The sequence below is a fragment of the Frieseomelitta varia genome, unplaced genomic scaffold (assembly GCF_011392965.1).
Source record: "Frieseomelitta varia isolate USP_RPSP 00005682 unplaced genomic scaffold, Fvar_1.2 scaffold_279, whole genome shotgun sequence".
Classification (NCBI taxonomy): domain Eukaryota; kingdom Metazoa; phylum Arthropoda; class Insecta; order Hymenoptera; family Apidae; genus Frieseomelitta; species Frieseomelitta varia.
The window spans coordinates 636,897-659,834 of NW_025110011.1; the positions used below are offsets into that span (position 1 = coordinate 636,897).

The 22,938-nt window shown below is 34.5% G+C and overlaps 1 protein-coding gene across 4 annotated transcripts in view; it reads right to left on the reverse strand.

The window, feature by feature from the left end:
* LOC122529139 (neural cell adhesion molecule 2-like) overlaps nucleotides 1-16,820 on the reverse strand; it is an 82,663-nt gene extending 65,843 nt beyond the window's left edge. The window contains exons 1-2 of one of the 4 annotated variants that reach the window (XM_043654954.1): nucleotides 16,529-16,820; nucleotides 15,531-15,686 (exon numbers count right to left, since the gene is read on the reverse strand). The gene's annotated coding sequence lies outside the window, so the exon portion shown is untranslated. Of the gene's footprint in view, nucleotides 1-15,530; nucleotides 15,726-16,436 lie in introns of all 4 variants that reach the window. The other 3 variants (XM_043654953.1, XM_043654952.1, XM_043654950.1) reach the window with 3 other exon arrangements.
* Between the last annotated feature and the right edge of the window lie 6,118 nt (nucleotides 16,821-22,938).

The window sequence follows — 22,938 nt, forward strand, 5'->3', positions numbered from 1 at the left end:
AATATAATTAAATATAATGAATATAAAACAAACTTTATTAATAAGGATTCTCTTAATACATTAACATATTTTATTGTTATATCATTATATATTGTATATGTATTGTATTATTGTATTATAATATTTAATATTTATTGTATTATTGTATACTATTATATTGTATTGTAAAATATACATACACGAAAATCCTAAGACTTGAGCGGAAGTGTATGTCCGATTCATTCGTACATATATTATTATGTTCTTAATTATTAAAAATACGAAAAAATATTTCAAATAAAAGTTACATTGTTTCCAGAAGAATATATAATAATGTAATTATTGTTATTTTGCTTTTTTATATGAAAGTCATCTTCAACTTTTCAAATAGAATGATGTGTGTGTGTGTGTGTTTGTGTGTATGTATTTGTTCAACTCCTTGTGAACTAAATTATTATACTACTTTGTCTGGTGGAGGACAATCGCTGTGGGAAATGAATGAAATTGAATTTGGCTGATTGTACTAGTTTTATTATCATGAGAAGCCTGATTACCTTTGGTTTCTAGAGGCGACAGCTGATTCTGTTTGACTGAAGTTAAGGGCAGACTGATTCCGTCTGATTCTGCTTACTAATTAACTATCTGACTCTAACTCTGATTACTAACTACTCTAATTCTCTGATTCTGATTAAGAACTACTCTGATTCTGATTACTGATTCTGATTGCAAATTACTACTCCCAACTCTTCAGCTTTCTTCTGGAAGATTTTCGTTTTTTCTTTCAAAAGATTATAAAGAGGATTAAGTTATAGAGTGGAGAATATCAAGATTATTTAGAAAGTATGAGGTAGATTTCAAAAATTTCTCGTTACCACGAGACTGATTCGCGTGGAATAGCAAGTATGTTAAGCGATTTCAACTGCGCCATACTTTTATGACATGGCAATTGTTATCGTGCAGGAAAAATCGTCGCACTTGACTGAAATTTATGGAAAATCCAGTTATAAACTGTCTAATATGTAAGGACAAACTAATTCTGAAGTACGTTATAAATTAACAATGTTAGTCTTTACATCATTCTTTATAAATAAAATATCAACCTATGTATTGCGAGAAACGATTAAGTTTAAGAGATATTTTAGTCTTAATTCTGTAAAATCTGTCGTACGAATGATGAGAAAAGACATGGATAGTTTTCTTGTGCTCATATTGTCCTTGTCTTTTATGAGCAAAAATTATAAAATTAAAATTAAAGTATCTTCTAAACTAAAAAATTAAAGTTAAAATATCTTCTAAACTAAAAAATTAAAATTAAAGTATCTCCTAAACTAAAAAATTAAAATTAAAGTATCTTCTAATAATAATAATGTTAAGGTTAGTACTTTTTTGTAGAGAATATCGAGCTGCATCGATTAATGGATCAAGAAATAAATTAAATTCAGGAAAAAGCTGAAGATGACCTTCGTATCTTGATGAAAAAGCAAAATAACAATAAAACGATTACAATATCATATGACAAACATATCATGCAACTTTTGTTCGAAATATTTTCTTATATTTAAATAACAGCGTATATAATAAACTACACAGTACATATGAAACATTACAGTATATACATACTCTATATATACACCTATAACTGGGAATAAAAAAGGAAAAGAGAATAGATCATTATAGAAGATAAGTATGATTAAGTATTAATAAGATAATCGAGCCATTTTATTTAAACCATATTGGTATTAGCTTTTGGAACTAATTACGCTGATCTATCCTCTCAGACAACACGTACGTAGCAACGAAATGCCACGATACGATTAGAGTTTCTGATTACTTTGAATGATTAGATGTGTGCATACCAACGTGCATTGCAAAAGCTCAACGGTCGTACAATTGAATGCTTTCGCGTAATCAAATAGAGGAAAAGTCAAAGAATTCTAGAGGAAAACTTATATTTGAATATTGTTCTTACGAGTTTAATTGTATCATACTGTATGGGAGCTCGGTTGAATTTTATAAAATTTCGCAAAGACAAGAAAAGAACCGATTGCCGTTCCATATTATTCGTTTTGTTAGAACGAGTTTTAAACCATTAGTATGATTTTCATAGATGCTGTCCTCTTTTTATGACAAGGTGATACTGAAGAGTTCTAAGAAATAAGGACATTATTCGAAAAATTTTATTGCACTTTTGGCATGACTTTTTATGTCAATTACAATACAATAAATTCTTGATTATCGAAACTGTTTGGATAATAGAACAATAGATTTCTTTACACTAAATTTACACTAAATTTCATATATTTTAGATACAAAATGTTAAAGATTTCATAACATTTTTAGCCTCTATGTCTATTCCTTTTTGTAGTAGGTAATTGCTTGAAGTTGCATGTGCATTTTGTTCTTCGCACCTTCTGATCCTCTTTCAAAAGCTGTGAATGCATCATCATCATCGACATCATCGTTATATAGATAATTTTCAATTAATTGCTCCTTATTTTTTATACTTCTGACCATTGATTTTCGTGCTATGTTTGTTGCACGCTCGCTACTTTTCAACGTTTTCATATTTTATTTCAATTAATAACAATTGTTGTTACTAAAGTATTGTGAAGAAATCTTGTTTCGATAATTGATCTTGAATGATTTTCAAAGAAGGAAGTAAGCACTATATGAATCACACATGCAAAAAGTAGGAAATGTATTGTTCAAATAGTAAAACATTTCGATGATAGAAAGTTCATTAGTGAAGTTAGATTACGTTAGGATAATAGGTATTCCAATAATTGAGGTTCTATTGAAATTAGATAAAAAAAAAAACTACAAATTAAATGGAAAAAGGACATGCTGTTTGTTAAATATGAAAAGGACCTTTCTTCAAAAATATTTTTCTTCGAATCAAATTATAAATCACAAAAATCATTACAAATTATAAATCACTGGAATATAAATCACAAAATCAAAGAGAAAGAATTTAAAATGTAAATTTAATAAAATTTAAAATTCGATCATATGAAATGTTAAAACATATATTCGATGGTTATTTGTATGCATCACAGAAATGCAATAAGGTTTATAAAATTTTTATTTTTCGCAAAGGACAATGAATTTTATCAATAAACATATTTCTACTGTTCCGTTTAAAAGAGCCAAGGTAAAAAGCATTGAATATTTTTTAAATATTTACAGATTTTTTAAATATATACAGATATAATATACGGAAAATTATTGAAAATAATTTACTTTATTAATAAAATGTACTTGAAAATATAAATTTACGTAACTATCGAAAAATTTATTTATAAATTTAAATTGAACACTACAATGTTTGGTTGATATGTATTTTTGTAACAATGACAACAATTTTGTAACAAGTAGGATGGTACGTTTTTATATCTATTTAAAATTCCTTTCAATCTACTTTCTATCAAAAGAGCGTTCAGAATTGACTTCTTTGTTATTGCACTAATTTTTATTGAAACTAAAATTAATATACAGAAGTATAATAAATTGTTTAACCTTCGTAAAACAAAATTGTATAACAATCCAATTGACCTCTTTTTGGATCGTAAAACTTCTTCTTTTACAAAGATATTTTTACATCATGCATCTGGTAAAAAAGCAAGGATAATTATCGAAAATTGGAAAAATTTAAACGCCTCTGAAACCACTGAATTTTTTTGTAACAAGATCTATCGTAATTTTGAAGATCAAAGTCTTTCCTTTAGATCGACCCCTTGCTGTGCTATTATTTTTTGTTATTTTATTGAATTGTGAACATCCAAAGTTAAAGACAAAAATTCAAGAAATCCTAACATTTTGTAATTTAACTCTAATGTTCAAAGTTCAGTAAAATGACAAGAAAAAAATCGTATAGCAAATTTTAAGAGGTCGTTGTAAAGAGGAGACGTCAATTTTCAAACTCAGGATAAATTTAGCTACGAGAAAATTTTTTTTAATGTCTTCAGAGGTATTTGAATTTTGACATTTTTTGAGAACAAAAGTATCCTTGTTACATAATATGAAAACATCTTTTGAAAAAAAAACTAACGTAAGCGAGGTTGTTAAAGTGAAGGCTTCGCACTTTAAAATAAGACCAACTGGATTGTTCTCCGATTTCTCTTTATAGAGAGAAGTTATAATAGTTTAAAATATAGATAATTTTTCATCGAGTGCGCGAAATACTTTCGCCCACCTCTGTATATTTTGTCGTCACTTCATTCTTCACGATAAACTTTATCCAATATCGTATTTTATTTTAAAAGTATGACTACTGATATTAATAAAATGAAACTGAACATTTCAAAACACGATTTTGTCAGAAAAGCTCTTATCCCTTGGAACTCTTCAGTTGCTAATAGTCTGCGAATATCAAAACAGATATATTAAAACGATTGAAATTGAAATTAAAAGAAAACTTGAGAAAAATGGAAACAGACAATGAAAGGACAATCGAATAGATATAAGTAACCAAACCTGGTTATGCTAATTGTGCTAATTGTGTGTTTCGTTTTCTTAAATTTCCATGGTAATGTTTCATCTTTTGAATGATGCATTTCATCGATCGGACAAAATTCAATTTAGTTTGAGCATCGTTCGGAGTTGGTGAAATTCTTGTTAGTAACAGGCAACAGATACAGAAATTGTTCTGTGTCAGGTTGCAGTAAACGAAGTTGGTGGCCGTGGTTTCACCTGGTTTATTAAACGTTTCAATTTGTCTATTGTTTTCTGCTCTGGCTCGCATTCCTCTGTCCAACCATCTGCCGACATGATACTTCTCATTTACCAGACTTTACTGGAACACTTTTAAATGTGTCTTGCCAAGACCATCTGTTGGCGTAAACGATGCGAAGGCAATGCAATTTTTTTAGCTCGACACACGAACCGAAAATCAATAGCATAAAATAAAATGTTTACACTTTATTTCCAACTCTTTTGAGCACAGCAAAACATTCTCTCGTAATGGTTGGTTTTGTGTAACGACTGCCTTCGTTTTGAACGAAACGAAAATATTTCGATTTGTATATAGTAATTCATATTGGTATTCGGACGTTTAATATTCAAAACTGTGGCAATTTTGTAAAAACAAATCGTATAATAATGAAACTTGGGTTCAGAAATTTATTTTAAAGCTTAAAGCAATTAATTTCCAGGTACAACGTTTATTTTATTCTAAGATGCTTTTACGCTGTACAGCAGATGACAAATGTAATGATAGTTTTCTTTTTGAAAACGCTGATAAATTGTTATAGTATGTAGAAATGTTGAAAAATTCTTTTTATAACTAAATTTATAAATAACCAAATCAAATCAAATCTGGATTTGAAGACTGAAGTCTTCATTGATTTACAATGATCCCCTAAAACTCGATATACGATCTTTCTTCACCATTTTGTTGAACTTTGAACATTAGGCGAAAATAAATATAACGATGAAAATCGTACGATTTCTTGAATTTTTGAAGTTTAATAAAATGGTGAAAAACAATCATACGTCAAGCTTTTGGAAGCCGTTGTAAAGGAGAGACTCAAATCTATTCTAGATTCAACTCACTGAAAAAAATTTTTCAATGTTTTTACAAACTATGACAATTTATATGTATTTTTTTTTGAAAAAAAAAAGAATATTTTCACTTACCCAGCTACGTGATGTAAAAACATTTCGGAATACCAGTAAAATGAACAATACACACTGAAAGTAGACGTTTCAGGTTTTAAAATGTACGATTTTTTTACAAAATTATTTATTCTCACAAAATTATAACAGCCTCACTATTAAGGTGTTCGAGTCACTATATATCGAAATTTATTTTAGAAAAATAAAATAAATGCATTTTTCGAACCTTCCTTCGTCTCGAAAAGAAATTTTCGAAACACGTTCGTTGATCGAAGCTGTAAGATTGGTAGAGCATGCCGGTCCACAATGGTCATTATCTTTAAATGAAATCTTTCTACATAAGACCGATGTATGTACCTGTTATCGATGCACCATTCCGCTATCGCGCTCCAAGTATGAGCTGACTGGTCATCGAAGGGCCGATTCCCCGTTGCAGATGCTATTTCTGATAACAGAGTTGAGATACCGATCTCTGGTCGGAGTTAAAACAGATTGCGCGCAATTTTACGTACGCATGCCAGCCAGATCCTGTCGGAACGATCCCTCGGAATGGCAACACTGCCAGATCACAGAGATTGATACGTTCCTACGAATCCTTTGTACGGATCGAACGTTTATGAATGAATTGGTGTGAGATAAGAAGAACAAATCTTGCAGTCAGAGATCAATGAGTTCGACGGAGGACACGGATTCATTGATCCAACTCGACTCCACTCGTCGTACCGATTTGCTCACGATTCACTGTTTACAAGTAGATAGTTCAATTTTCACTCGATATTCGTTTCAGAAAGAGATTGTTTCTTCGTTGTTCACGGACTTCGTGTCACGTCGTCGTTCCGTTTAATCGATCGGTGCCCATAGCCAATGGAAATAAAACGCTTGCGTAAGAGAACGATGATCGTTCTTAAATCATTGTTATCACACCGCTGTTCTATTTCGTTTTAATTGGCTTGGATCAGGTATTTGTACAGTCCGCAACAGAACAATAGCAGACCCCATAAATTTTGTAAAATTCATGAACGTGAACATAGAAATATGTATATTTCCTACTACTTCAGTTATTGTTTATATGTCTAATAACGTGATGACGGTGTGTAAACATTGTCTTAATTCTTGGAATCGTTGTTGTATTATTTTTCGCGAAAAATCAGTCGGACAAAATAATAACACACGTCGCATATGTTCACTTCTCAGTTGAATACGGCCAAGTGACTGTCAATAATCGTTTGCAATGTTATTTTTAAAAAATGGGTCGTGGTAAAAAGCTAACGGATAGTGAAATACAAACAGTTTTGTTATTGTCAAGAGAAAGTTTCTCTGTGTCGAAGATAGCAAGAGCTATTAATAGAAGTCGGAAAGTTATCATTAATTTACTTAGAAATCCGAAAAGTTACGGGAAAAAGAAACGTCCTAGACGACATGCAGCTCTCATAACACGCAAGAAACGTGCCATTATAAGAGCAGCATTAAATGCATCGCCGACTGCAAGGCAGATTGTAAGAGCTTGTGGGATAGAAACGAATATTAGAAACATGCTACGTGTCCTGAAACACTGTAAACATTTGCAGCGAAAGAAATTGCAAAGGAAACTTTCTTCAACAGAGGCACGTAAAAAGGCAAGATTGGAATTTGCTGAAGAACATGTACATTGGACTAAAAAGTGGAAATGAAAAGAGTATTATTTAGTGATGAGAAGAAATTTAACAATCCTGACGGGTGGTATTATTATTATCGTGATTTGCGAAAAGATACAAAATTTTTAAGTGGTTGTCAGATGACTGGCGGAGGTATAATGATTGGTTACCATGGAAGAACAGATATAAAGTTTATTTGAGGTGAAATGAATGCCAAAAACTATTTAGAATTAATTAGTTGATAAATTGAAAGATGTGCTGCAACGATATCCAGAAATCGGTTCACATTTCAACAAGATAAACCGGCGGTTCTTACTGCAAAAGTGGTAAAGTCACATTTTAAAGCTAATAATATTCCACTTTCAGAATGGTCAGCTTGTTCTCCAGGTATGAGCATAATAGAAAACTTAGGAAGATTTTGCAAGAGCCGTATGCCAAAAGAGTTCAGTAACATAAATGAATTAAAAGAATGTATTTTAATGGGAAAAAATAAATAAAAAACGAATTAAAAAGCTTTATAAATCTCTTCCGAGGCGAATGATTGCAATTAAAAAAATCTAGAGGTTCTACAAAATATTAAATATTGATTTTTCTTGGTAAATATGAACTGATTTTTAAAAACAGTGTGCTATTAATTTGTCGCGCCGACTTTTCAGAATTCTTTTGTTTCTACAGATAAAATGAGGACTGTGTTATGATTTTCGTTACATACGTTGCAGAAACTGACATACAATACCTGTGTATTTGTAAAATTACATTTTTGTAATTTATTAAATAATAATTAACAAAAACACTGGATGTGCTATTTTTTTTTTTTTTGTCGCGGACTGTAGGTATCTTGCGCTCGCAATTTTGATAAAAGGGACAATGCTTCGACGTCTGTTCAAAACGTGTTGCTTTTAACAAACATGTAAACATATTACGAACGAACGACAATCACAGGAAGATGAAAGGTTTCGACGAAACTAGCGTTTCTTATTTCAAAGATTGCTCGCTTGGTAAGGTGCATTTGGCCGAATACGAAACGAAATCTATGGTAGGACGGGGCAATTTTTTTGTAGGTTCCCTTATACCGAATGGCGAGCGCGAGGAGCAGAAGTGCTTGGAAGACGATTCGGACCGCGTGCAGGATACGATCTCGTATACGTGGCCATCGAGAGGGTGACTTAAACAATGGCCGAGCTGAGTCGAGAGCGGAGGTGCAAAACCCAGGGAAATGGAATATTGCATTTGGATATTGGACGAACAAGAAGTACTCCGGGGGAAATGATCGTCGCGCGCGTTTGTTGGAAACTGTAACGCGCGCAGCCGTTCTATCCTATAGTTCTGACAGGTTCTCCGCAAACGGAGAACATCCAAAAGTCTCTGCCCAACTCGGTTGGAATTATCTTATACGCCGTGTCGTGCGGAATTAGCCGGAAAATCGACAATTGAAACTCGCTACGGAATGAGCTCGTTAAACGGTAATTCGAAGGCCGCTCCTTGTTCGTTGTCAATACTTCTCCATCGTGTTACACGACAACGATGGCTCTTTCGTGTATGAGCATACTGCGACTCGTTTCATGCATAAAAATCATTCGGATAGCGCGAGAGTAATAAGAAACCCGAAAGAGGATGAAAAGTCCCACGTTCGACGTCAAGAGCACCGGAATATTTTACATCGTCGCATTCTGGATAAATGAGGGAAGACTATTCCGGAGAAACGATTTCGCGAGGACGTCTGTGACAGAAACTATGGCTCCGTTTTCTAAAGGGGAATATTTATCTCACGCGAATTTTGTCTTTCTTTATGGCTATGGTTTCTCAGTGAGAATAGAAAACACAAGAAGCTTCCTCATTTTCGTGGCTGCACGAATTTAATTCTATTATTCATCAAACGTACGTACGTGCTGCGTCCGATATGTCTCACGCAATTATCTACTAAACTATTCGTTGTAGAAAAAAATGTTTTGAGGATCACAAATCTTATATAGGTGCTCCCGAGACTTCCAGATAATTTTCTTTTTTCTAACTATTCCATTTTTTTCAGATGCACATGTAGCTCGTTTTATAACGAATTCATTGACCTATCATACGTTGCATTTCAATGTTATTCAAGATCGTTCATTACCTTTCAAAAGTCGTGTGGGTTGAACGTATCAAGAAACTATTAGAGTGGTGATGGCCCATTTTCTTTTTTAAAGAATTATTACATGTTAAATATAATCGATATCTAAAAAGAATATATATTTGTGAAAGATGCATATAAATTTATAATGTTAGAAACAGAAAATTCAAAAATAATCATAGATTTACAAGACAGAAGAAATGACGTTTTATGCAAAAGCCCATCTCATCCAGATTGTCCGGTAAAAGTGGGTCAGATAAAAAAAACATTTTGAGCTCAATTTTTAGTTTATTATTCAACTATAGTCCTATCTCATCCATGTTAAATGTAGTTCTCGGTTTGTTAAGAGGTTTTCTCGTAACGTTCGCTCTAATATTTGAAAATATACGAGTCTTCTACTCTATTCATACCCGTACGTCTCCTTAACGTAAGAGCCGGAATGCCAAAAACTCTTGATGCTGCATTCACGACCATTTTACTTCTTTGAATTACCTTTACGGTATTCAACAATTTTTCATTTGTCCATAATACTCTATTGTTATGATATTTCTTTTATATTATTGTTAGGATATTTCTTTTATATTACATATTTTATATTTTATAGCATTTTATTTTACATATTTTATATTTTATAGTATTTTATTTTACATATTATATTTTATAGTATTTTATTTTACATATTTTATATTTTATAGTATTTTATATTTTATATTTTATATTATACATAGTTGGCATGGTTCTCTAAAGAAATATTTACTAACTATTATACACAATTTCATAATGGATTAACTGTCCTAAAACCTAAAAAACCTAAAAAGACTATCTAATCTAATAGTCTAGGAATAGCGACTCACTTACTATAATGATACGATAATACCTCACTGTAGAAATGTAACCATAATCTTTGAATATACTGTATTCCGAAAAATGTCATTACTTTTTGATAAAATATTAATAAATTATGATTTAAAGGATAGGAAGAAAATTTTTTAGACTCTTCAATTATATACATTATACATGATTTACCTTATTTCTCAAATGAAAATGAACAAGGAGAACGGTTAATATGACTTATGATCAAGATACAATATATACCATATTATACCACTAAAAGAAACTAAAAATTGACATTTGACAAGCCCTATAATGAGATCGAGCCATCTCGCCTGTAAGGCCATCTCACCCGGATTCGCCCTATCTTATCTTTCGTATTCGAGATGGTGGCTTCGAGCGCGAATGCACTGGTTCACTCTATCTCTAAAGGGCAGTTGCCCTCTCCAATGTTTCGTATATGATAGGTCGATGAATTCGTCACGGAACGGTATACACAGTTTAATTTGAAGAAGCACAGGTCATCTTGAAATCTCGAAAGCAGGTCCACGTAGACAAAATTTGCGAATGATCAAAAGATATCCCCTTCGGAATAAAATAAGTTTTACATTTTTTTCTACAACGAATACATAGATTTAGAAGATAATTGCGTGGAACGTTTCAAATAAAACACCCTGTATAACGCATTTCAATCGGAAATTCGTAGTAACATATTTCACTCAGTTTCGAGCGAATGCGAATAATTTTCTTTTTGCCTTTCAATCAATCGAACTCGATTTGCAAAAAGCGTTCAGCAGAATTCGCGAAATACCGCGATAATGAGAGCGAAGAACGAGAGAAAAGTCCGTTTGCGTGAATTCGAGGAAAGAAGGCAAAGCCAGGCGATATTATACGACAAATGTTAGAGCAATGGGAGACTCGTGGTAGTTTGGCCTGACCAGGACTCTTTGTGAATTTCCAGCGCTAAACTTGCATTTCTTTAGCGGACGCAAGGGTTTGGAACGACGACAGGAAGTCGGCAGTGGAGGACGGAACAGGGACGAAAGATAGAGAAAGACCGAAGAGGAAACTACCATCCCGCCGGTTTTATTCAAATTTTCTCCAGGCGAAATATCCACTTCCTCCGAGTTTCCCTTGCTTGTTCTTTCTCCGCCAGGTTCGCTCTTTCGCATTTTAGCTAGCCAATACGAGCGAAAGTGCGGCGTCAACGAGGAGACAGTCGTATTGTGCTCTGCTTTGTTCCTCCGTAGCCGCGTATCCTTGTTTTCTACTCGTTTCGAAGTTTTCCCGTCTTCTCGTTGACACGTTCTCTCCCTTCGCGAGAGCTTTCTCTGTTCCCTCTCATAAATGGTTTTCTTTATCTACGTTTCTTCATACTCTGTATCCTATAGATTGCCAATTAGCGCGCTTTGGATTGTTTATTGAATCAATAATGTGACGCATGGACGATAACGCTTCAGTTGGCTGTGCATTTCATTTCTTTTATTCCCTTCCATCTCACTGTCCGGCAGACGAAATCTGTTCATAATGTAACTGCCAACATATACGCGTACATGCTAAGAGTGTCAAAGTGTGAGAGTTGTATATGTATGTAGATGTGATGACATTCAACTTACTTTATATATATTATACGGTATGTATTAACGAAGAAAGAATAAAGTTCCAGAAAGAATAAAGCTAGTGAACAGTAAACAACTGTCTGTAAAATCAGAAATTCAATTCAGACGACATTAAAAGTAAAATCCTTAAGAACTAATATTCCACTGCCCCGAATTAATAAATTTCAACAAAATCTTGTTTCTTCGAGACGGTGATTCGTTAATCACTTGCGTTGACAACTGATTGCGGACCATAACGAGTGACCGAACTATACACAATAATGTGTCGCTTTCTTTTTAAACTCGTCGGTGTGATATTATTGGTTAGAAATTAGTGAAAAGTGATAAATTTATCATTTGTTTTGCCTATTTTGTTTTGTATAAATATATTTAAAACTGAGAAAATATTATTAATTTTGGAACAAAAAATTCTCGACGTGCGTAGCACGTCATTCCAGCGCAAGAGGTTAACCACTTGCGCTGACAACTGATTGCGGACCATAACGAGTGACCAAACCGTATACAATAATTCGTCGCTTTCTATTTGAATACTCATCAGTATGACATCACTGGATAGAAATTAGTGAGAAGTGATAAATTTATTATTTGTTTTGTCTCAGTTATACTTAAATATACTTAAAACTGAGAAAATTTTGGAACAAAAAGTTCTCGACGTGCGTAGCACGTCATTCTAGCGCAAGAGGTTAACCACTTGCGCTGACAACTGATTGCGGACCATAACGAGTGACCAAACCGTATACAATAATTCGTCGCTTTCTATTTGAATACTCGTCAGTATGACATCACTGGATAGAAATTAGTGAGAACAAATTTATTATTTGTTTTGCCTGAGTTATACTTAAATATACTTACTGAAAAAATATTGCAATTTTGGGATAAAAAATTCTCGACGTGCGTAGCACGTCATTCCAGCGTAAGATGTTAATACTCTGAACCGCATCAATCTATTTGGTATTTTTCTGTTGGACAGGACGAGAGAATACGATTTTGTATAGTCTGATGGACGACGGTTCACTGTAATATGATAATCTCGGAAACTATTCAATACGAAATTATCCGACTCAGTATCTTATTTTCTGATGATCGATCGTGCGTTGCTCTGCGAAATATAAATGCGTGATTTATTTCCAACTCTTCTTTCGAGTTTCTCTAAATGAGAGAAACATTCTGTAAAAAAGTTGCAATCCATTTTGATCGAGATAAGCTGATTCGAACGTGATAGATGTCTTTTGACGCCATGTCACGTGTGCTCGATTTAAAGCACAAATTCAAAAGCGTCTCTTTTTTTCGAATTAGACACGAGTGGATACTATATAGCAACTCACATTAATATTCTGACACTAAATATTGAAATTGTTATAATTTCATCTTGTAGAGTGAAATCGTAAAATTAAATTAAATCTTAAGGGTTCATCTCAAAGCTTGAAGCTTTATTTTATTTCAAGATATTTTTACACTATGTAACAGATGACAAAGTAAAGACAGTTTCCTTTTCGAAAATGCTGTGAATTGCCACAGTTGAAAAAAATCTAAAAGTTCTTTTTATGACATGAAATTCATGAATATCAAGCAAAAAGAAGTACAACAATTTTATGATTTCTCGAATTTTGTATTTAAGCTTAATATTCAAATCTTGATAAAATAGTGAGAAACAAACTTTGAATATCAGGCAAAAAAAAAAAAAAAAAAATACGACGAAAATTTTACGATTTCTTGAATTTTTGTCGTCTAAGCCTAACATTCAGTTTAAAAAGTTTAATAAAATTTAATAAAAGTTTAATAAAATGGTGAAAAAAAAAACAATCATACGTCAAGATTTCGGAAATGATCGCAAAGGGGAGGCTTCAATTTTCAAGTTTATTGTTATTCAGTTTTTCGATGTTTTTACATACTGTGACAATTTGTTTTTGAGAAGAAAAATATTTTCACCCACCCACACACTACGTGATGTAAAAACATTTTGGAACAAAATGAACGATACGCTTTTAAAGGTAGAGGTTTATCATCGTACGATCTTTTTCTTACGAAATCGCAACAGTCCAAGTATTAATGCGAGTCGCTGCAAGTACCTATTATTCTTGTGCGAAATTTTGGCGATCTCGTAAGTAAACAATTCCAATAAAACGCAAACGTTGGCAAAGAATCACGGGATTTCATAGATTACGGTCGGTTTTGTTTCCTTTTCTTAAGCCGAATCTCGGCTCGGAGCCTTTTTTTTCCCGCCGCAATTCAGCCCGAGGATGAAAATGACGGACGGTTTGCTTGGTGCGATTAGAAGAGGATCGTCCTCTTTTCCCCAGCAGAAGCAAACAAAACCACGGATCTAAACACAACTGTCGAGCCTGCTGGATGTTTTTGCTTGCGCTTTTATCTCGAACGTCGAGCATTCAATGGGATTAACGAATGAATGCACGGAATGTAATAGCGGTATCTTAATCAAATTTCAATGATAAATTCACAACGAAAAATTGCAGGAAAAATTGCAGGAGCAAATTGTATGGATTTTTCATGATCAAAGTTTTGTTAGAAGTTATCGCGGAAGATTATTATCACATTATCATCGTAACGGCGAGTAGAATTGTTCGTCGTAAAACTTACCGTCTGACGAAAGTTTACTATTCGCCGTCGAGAGAACTTATATAGAATTGAATAGAAATCCAGACACGTAAGGCATACTCGAGCCGGTGTTATTAAATTATACGACACTCCGTGCTGAGAAATTGTATATTTTTCCATCTCTTTCTCTCACTGCGAGTAAAATAAAATACGGCCAGGCGATGATTACGTTAATTTTTCATTAGCAAAGCTCTCATCAGTTTGTTTTGTTGAACGTTGCTCTTCATTTATCCACTAAATAGGGTGTGTCAAGTTAGAGGGGACATAATCATTACCAAAAACCACAATTAACTCATTAAGGACCAAACAATACTTTATCATAACGTTGTAAATATTTCATAAAATTCTAGAATCCAGACGAAACAATGTAGCGATGAAAAAAGATATCGAGCAAGCTTTCGAAACTCGTTTTTAGGCTAGAATGTTAAAAACAGAATTGGATGATATCAGTGAAATGAAAAAAAGTTCCAAGTGAAACGCAATGTTGTCCCGTAATGAGCGCGATCCATTCAAAAAAAAAAGAAGAAAAAAAAAAAAAAACGAAATGAAATCGATCGGGTGGACCTTGATAACGAAAAAATTTTTCCAATCTTTTAAAATTCCATCATCGGTGCTATTTCACGTTCAGCGAATTAAATCGAAAGCAGTCAATTCAGCGAAATCGAACTGTTACGCGTTTACATATGTGCCATCAGGATGAAGCCAGTACGAACGTTTTATATAATTATCCCTCAGGCGCGTAGCTACGGCGTCAAAGTTGTCTCGTCTATTCATGCATCGTTGTAATTTGTGGCATAAAGTTTACTGTTCGTGTAATTGCAATGTCATAATGCTCGGAGGAGGTAACTAGCTATGCAAGCTCGCCGATACGGTAACTTGGGTTACGGTGCTCCGGGGACTGTACTTCAAAGCTAATTACAGCCTATACGAAATAATACTTTTCTGGATTGCAAATAATCTTTCAAGTCTTTAGGTGCTCGTAATGTCTCTCGATTTAGTTTGCCAATGTGTGTAATCGCTAGACAGAAGTTGAAAAAATAATCGAATAATCGATGGATACGAATCGGTTATCACGTCAAGGTAGAAAGTTTAAGTGAATTTTGGACTGTGTCCAATGGTAGTAGCTCTTACCACTTATCGCTCGACGAAATCGTGAGCCGTGCCTCGAACAAACGTCATTCTTCGCCTGTGTTCCAGCCAGTGTCTTTCGTCTGTCGCAGCGTGTTCCACCGTGAAACTTTTATGCATCCATCGTCTTAACAATTTTCCGAACACGTAACCGGCTACCTCTTGTATTTGACTCCAAGGATATAAAAATTACCGCTACTAAAAAGAGGAAAAAGAGAAGAAAGAAACGCATGAGGAAACGAATGGACGGAAAGAAGTGAACGTGGATTTGTAGGGCATGATCTACGCGTAGCAAAGAGGCAGAGCTGGATCGAGAAATGGTCGCAGCGTGTATCAAAAATATAGTGTTTCACTCGATAATGGCTGTAAGCTCTTGGTCTACGATAGTTGCGATTTCACTATGCAGATTCGAACTGCATTCAGCTCGAGAGGCGAGACAATTGGTCGGTAATTGTGGATATAAATCCATTCCCGAGATATCAGTGAAACGCGTGTTCTGTCTGAGAGGATGGCAGGGAGAACAGCGTCGAATAGTCGTAAATGAAAATTACTTGAAAAGTCTCGTTCGACTATAGAACCGACAAGAAATCGAATTTTGAAATACGAGCATCGTAAATGCTGCTACTTCACGAGGTAGTCAGGTAGTTCAACGCGTATATTTTTTGACACAATGATTGGTCGATGGATCGGAAGAGGCAAATGGATCGTGAAAGCAATGAAATTGGAGCGGGAATGATGTTCTTTTGATCCAGAGACATCGTTTCCAATCGGGTTTAAAATGAATGCAGAAATTCATATAAAGACACACAAAACGATATGGAAAAATGGAATCTAGTAATTTCGAATGGATCGTCGAGTGGCATGATTAGGTTCGCAATTTTCTCAAAAGTGTAATGAAACGACACAGACAGGATCTTCAAGTGGATTCCGAGATTCACACATAATCACGTTGTCAAAGTTCACGCGTTGGCGTGGCGCACAGGAACTTTGCAACTACGTACTTATCGCAGATCGGAAACACAAATCGGTGGCAACGGATGGGAAACAAACGATCGATTCGAGTGGTGGCAGGCACGCGAAAATTAGACGTTCTGCAACGAAAATGATAAGACGCAGGATTCGAGAAATTGATCAAACGGTCACGCGAATCATAGACGACAGATCGATCTACTGGATGCGCCGGACAGCGAAAGAGTAGAGACGTGTAGGTGTGTCGAGTGTTTTGGCGCGAGAACAATCGTAATTGATCTGTGACGAGACGAAGAACACGAAGCCGCGCGTTTCAAGTTCGGCCGACGACTGACGAACGTACCTGGGCACGACGCCTGCGCCCGATCACCGCCAACACACCTCGACACGTTACGGCCCTGCTGCACGCATCACGCCTTGCCTTTGCCAATGCATCCAGATTACTGTCTGCTATACTGCTGCACAAAGATTCCCCTGCATGGGAATGCAAATTCCACAACGAGAGAAATAGTTTAACATCGTGGGCCTCGTGGCCCATCGTCGTCGTCTCTACCGTCGCCTTTTTTTTTTTTTTTTTTTTTCTCTTAGCAACTCTCCTCCTTTTTTTACATCGTGCCTCGTCGTATCAACAAGAGCGTGCGATAAATGTTTAAACCATTAATTAGAGAAAAGCAGTCGGTGCGACGATCACGGAAGTTTCATCACGAGCTACCAAACGAAATTAGAAGGTGGGTGAAATGTCGAGCGAACAAGAAGAACGACCACCAACGTCGACGTTTGACCGTTGTTTGAGATTAAAATTAAGTCGTGGTTCGTTTCGTGCTAACGAGCCCGTGGTTCTTAATTGGGACGAAGTAGTCCGAAACACGATGACAATTCTTCGCGACTAAGCATTTCTTTTTTTTTTTTTTTTTTTTTAAATCTGCTTACATTCACGAGCGATTAATGATACGTTCAATCAGACAACCACGAGTAATTTTGCGTGTTACTTAAAATTTTTGTTTGTCGAGGATGACGCAGTCAAAGGGAACTCGAATCAGAAATATGCAGAGAGAAAGTGCAGTGTGTAATATCTTTTGGAAGAAGAGGCAAACGTAGATGGAAAAGAGACTCGAGTGAAGATACTCCTTTTCCTCAGCACTCTTTTAGTTGTTCCTTTCTGTTGGATCCACGCGTAACAGATTGGCAGTGGAAATGACGGGTCAGCATTTTTCGGCAGGTGTGGGGATGCGAAGAGAGAGAGAAGTCACCGGATTAAGCGGTTCCCTCTTCGGCCGACTGTAATAAGAGTCAGCATCTTTTCTAGGTAATATTTCACGCCGTTACACACCATTTCCTCGCAATTAAGATTCGAAAATTTCGGTAAAATGCGGTTTATCGGGGACATGCCGGCTTCCCTATTTTCGCGGGAACTTCGAACGTCTTATACTTTCGTGGCTTGCCTGTCGCATCCTCGCCGTTTTCACCGTCGTTTATTATTCTGCTCGTTCTCTGCGAATAATGTTTCCCAATGCGCAAACGAATTTCTCTCTGAATTTTATGCCTTTTGATCCTGACGTCCCTCCTTAAGGGGTCAGGACAGTTTGAAATTTTCAAAAAATCGATTTCTTTTTTGCTTTAAACAGTAGTTTGAAGTCTTGGAAATAAGATACAAAAGGTCCTAGCCTTTAAAACGATTCATTTTGGGGTATGATAATAAATCCACGGATACGGAATAATTGAATTTGTATCACTGTTTACAACTTTAAGCAGTATTATAAAGTGTAAATCGCGTGATTCAAATATTACTTTTGGTGAATCGAATATTAGGCGACTTGGATTCAATTTGTGAATTGTAAGAACTGTGAGCCACGATATGTAAGTAAAAAAAGTAAAATAAGTAACTTCTGAAACTTTAAACGCGTTTTTCTCGAAACTAGGTTTTTAGAAACGCTGTGCAATTTTCACAATTTTCACAGAAATGAAAATGTTGTCAATCCCTAGAGAATATTGTTTACTTTTGAACCTTTTCTGCCTTTTCGTTGCAACTAATCCTATTTGGCTGGAATCATGCACACCGATAAGCAATGTAAAAGAAAGTTATGTAAAAGGATGTCGTTAAAAAGTTAAGTAAGAGCTCTTTGTTTTTTTTTTAATGTTGCTTTTTATAGTTCATAATGTGTTAAAATAAACCACAAAAGTTCATGTCAATCAAATATGTACTTTTGTTTTACTAGCCCTTCAAAGTATTCGTAATTTTTAAGCCATCTTAATAAACAATTATTTTCTTTTTTCATAACTTTCGCAGTTATCGATTTACAGACATAAGAATTTCATGTTCGTGCATAATAAATTGCGAGAATGAAGTTTCATTCATTAAAAGCATTGAAAACATCGCAAGAAATTTAATTAACTAATGGCTTCTTAAAAAAAAAAAAAAAAATGGAGATTAATCAAGGCGCGGAATCAATTAATTCTGTATATTTCTGTGAATGCACACTTTGTATATGTATAATGTATGTAGTGTACACTTCGTACACTTGATGAGAAATTGTCTATATTTTAAATGGTAAATAATTTTATCAAGAGATGCAACAAATTCTAAGAGATCATTTTAAAGAAGAGATTTAAATTTTCAGAATCATTGTGGCTCCGAAAAGATTTAGTTACGAAAAGAATTTTTCAGTATCCATAAAGATGTTTGAATTTGAGATGAAAATATCCTTACTTACTATGTTTCAAAATGATGTAAAAATATCTTTGGAAAAACGGAACTTAATATGTGAATGTACAGCTTCACGCTTTAAAACAATGTTATAACAATTTGAAGTTAATTGTTTCATTCGACATAGTAATCTTCATGAAAAATTGTCGATACAAGCTGCTGTAACTTTGTAAGAAAAATTCTTAGAATCCAATTGAGTTCATTTTAAAGCGTGAAGTTTTACTTTTAAAATACACAGAGTTTCTTTCGTTTCATTCAAAGATGTTTTCACATCATCTTGAAAAGTGATACGTAAAGATAATTTCCTCTTGAAATTTTATAAATTCAAACGCCTCTGTGAACACAAATTTTTGATAATTTTTTATCAAGTGTATGAATACTTTCTACATTCATTGCACATATTATACACATTTCAGGGAAGCCAAAAGTTCAATGGTTTGCACGGTCAGAAATGATTGCTATTTTTGAGAAATAGATTTAATTTTTTCAACGCACATATTATATACATTTCAGGGAAGCCAAAAGTTCAATGGCTTGCACGGTCAGAAATGATCGCTATTTTTGAGAAATAGATTTAATTTTTTCAACGCACATATTATATACATTTCAGGGAAGCCAAAAGTTCAATGGTTTGCATGTTCAGAAATGATCGCTATTTCTGAGAAATAGATTTAATTTTTTCAACGCTGCGTTCAATTTCTTTTACTACTTTCTTGCTCCAATACCAAATATTGTATCACAATATAAACTACCGGTTCCTGCGACCGTTCAATACAGAATCATACGAACTTTTATAATCTTACATCTATTGAACACGCCGAACAGCAGTGAAAATAACCAAGAGAACCATCTCAAATATCTTTAAAATATCTTTCTGCAACACTTTCATTTTCTGTAATTACAGTTTTTGAAACACAGAAACACATTTATCAATAGAAATCACTTATATTGAATCACAGATCACGAATCAGAATTCATTAGAACGTATTTAACTCTCATCTATTTCTTTTGAATCGATTTGACATATTTCTCTTATAAAATGTACTGGTACACGAGATGAGTCACATATAGTGTACATTTGTTAAGATGTGAACTCATAACACCAACAAGCGAAACAATATGATTCAATGATTAAACAAATATCTAGAAATGAATGGTTACCATTTTGGAACGTTCGATAAATTGAACTTGGGTACAGTCAGTCCATAATACAGTTTATTCGTTACAGGTTATTCGTCCCGAATTCGTTTCGATTTTATCGAAACCATGCTAAGCAAAATTTAAAATACAGAAACAGTGTGATGAAAAAATGCATGCTATACGAGGGTTGTTCAAAGTTTATCGAATCGTGCTACGTGGAAATGAAGTTATCAGAATACCGCGTTATAAGAGGGCAGTTGCAATTTTTGCACTCTGTTCCCTCATAACTTTTTAACTATATATAAAATAGAAAAAAAAGTTTTAAATGTTATTCAGTTTCATATGAATTGTGTAAATGAATAGAAATTAACTATAATCACTTCAGAAAAAATTCGAGGAGTCTCTTTCGAGACTACTATCGATTATCAAGAACATCACTTTTTTCAAATAATCAGCAACTTAACACCATTGAATTTAGAAAAAAAAAAAATTGTCTGTGGTTCACGAGAAAATAGATTGTAACACTTTATCCTATTATTTATCTTGACTGACCCTGTCCCTGTATATCATGTGTAAGATATAAAATTTAATATCTACACTTGAGAATGCAATTGAATAGAAATGTAGTCTATTTACTGTTAACAAAATAATTTGCAAATTTAATTATTTATCTTTTCATCGTAGCTATTATCATTATGTCAATTTAACATCAAAAGCTCTCCACGCTGAGCGATAGTAAAATCATATTTTATCAATCATTGTCAATCATATTTTATCAATTTGTTTTAGCAAAATCCATTCAATACTGTCAGATTTTAACGCAAAATCAAATCACAAAGAAACATTGTATACAGTTTAATGCTGTTTGTATTTGTAAATAGATTGGTTTGTAAATTTCTTACAATTAGAATAAATGGTAACAGAAGAAATTCGTATATAATTCGTCACGATCTTGAATGGTGCAATGTAAACATGGTAAAAGATCGACAAAAGCCTGTAGACGATATTTTTCGAACGTTCTCGACTATTTTCAGACTTTTATAAAGCAACACTTGGACCATAACAATCGTTTTTTATGCTGAAATAATAAATTACACGAGCGACCGAAATGGTTTGGAAAGTTTAATCTGTGTATGTACACCTACGCACGGCGTACTTCATTACACGATAACAAACTTATAAAGAAACTTTCTCAAAAAATTACTCTTCAACTCGTGTATTCAACGTTTCTCAGTTAATTTTCATGGTAGTAGAAAGTAATGTGAAAAGAAGGGCACGTGTGATGGAAGAAAATTTATGTTTATCGGCGCCTGCTGCAGTTTTCGCTAGAGTTGTGAAAATACGCTCGTTACTCGTAAATGCTAGAACGATTGAAAATTTGGAATCTCTTCAAAGCGGCAGTCGTAACTTTTCGTCCGGGCAAGTATGCTAGCAAACGAAAGTTTCGCAACTTCGTTGCATGCATTTGCAGGACGCGCGCACATTATCGAAAGTACATTCCGTTGATCGTCCCCGGGAATCTAGATCAAGTTTCTTTTTTTCAACGTTGCGACTCGATCTCGGCTAGCTAAGTTGAAGCGTCTTCTAAGGGAATTGCATGCGCCCCGACGTTTTCTCAGCTCTCTTTTTCGAAAGGAGTTGGATAGGACTGTGCATGCATCGTTCGAAACACAATGGGAGTTTCCTCAAAGCTTCGAAAATCTATGGAGCAGCCATTTCAACGCTCGAGTCGCTTAAGTTAAGTATCGAAGGCGCTTTGTAATTTCGAGGTGAATGTTGAAATCTTATCGTAGAAGCATGTAGTTTCCACGAGTGCTTTTCAATTTGTAGAAATTACACATTCGACATTGTACGAAATTTTGTACATTTCTTTCAGTTCGTTAAGTTTAATGAGTGTTGATCGTGCCTTGGGAGTAGTACACGAACGAATTAGAAATAGCTGATAATATCATTTTCGTTTACTAACACGTTATCGTTCACTTTAACGCGTGAGAATTTCTTCTCGCGCTTGTGCTTCCTGCTTTGTTCGAATGCCCATACATTTTACACACAGTTATACATTAACAATCACGCCTGTCGGCTATTGTCCTGTCATTTGTAAATCATCACAAACGGCGATATCTGTATTTGATCAATTGAGCTTACACTTCTCTAATTGCATGTAGCACTATATGTAAGTACTTCTTCCGGTTACAGAAGCGGTGATATATAGTCACATTGATCGGTGCCGGGATCGTTAGTTTACGCTGTTGTTTGCGCGTCGAGTATCACTTGTAATTTGATTAAATCCTCTGGATTGTCCGCTATGGTTTAACGACGGAAGGGCAAACGTCCTGATGGAAAATTTCGATTATTGATTTAACTTGAAGGGTTTGACATGGCGATGATAATGCGAGGATAATGTAGGAAGTGATGATGTGGGTAAGGTGAGGAAAGGTTTTTTGCGTTTCGTCTCAGAGTCGCTGCCTAGACTCATCAGTGGGGCTGATGGCAGCGACTCCTTACCCCAGACGCTTGTTTTTCTAACTACTCGCTAGGCTGGACGGTCACCCATCCTAGCGGTGTTCCGCACTCTGTTTGCTTAACATCGAATATCGG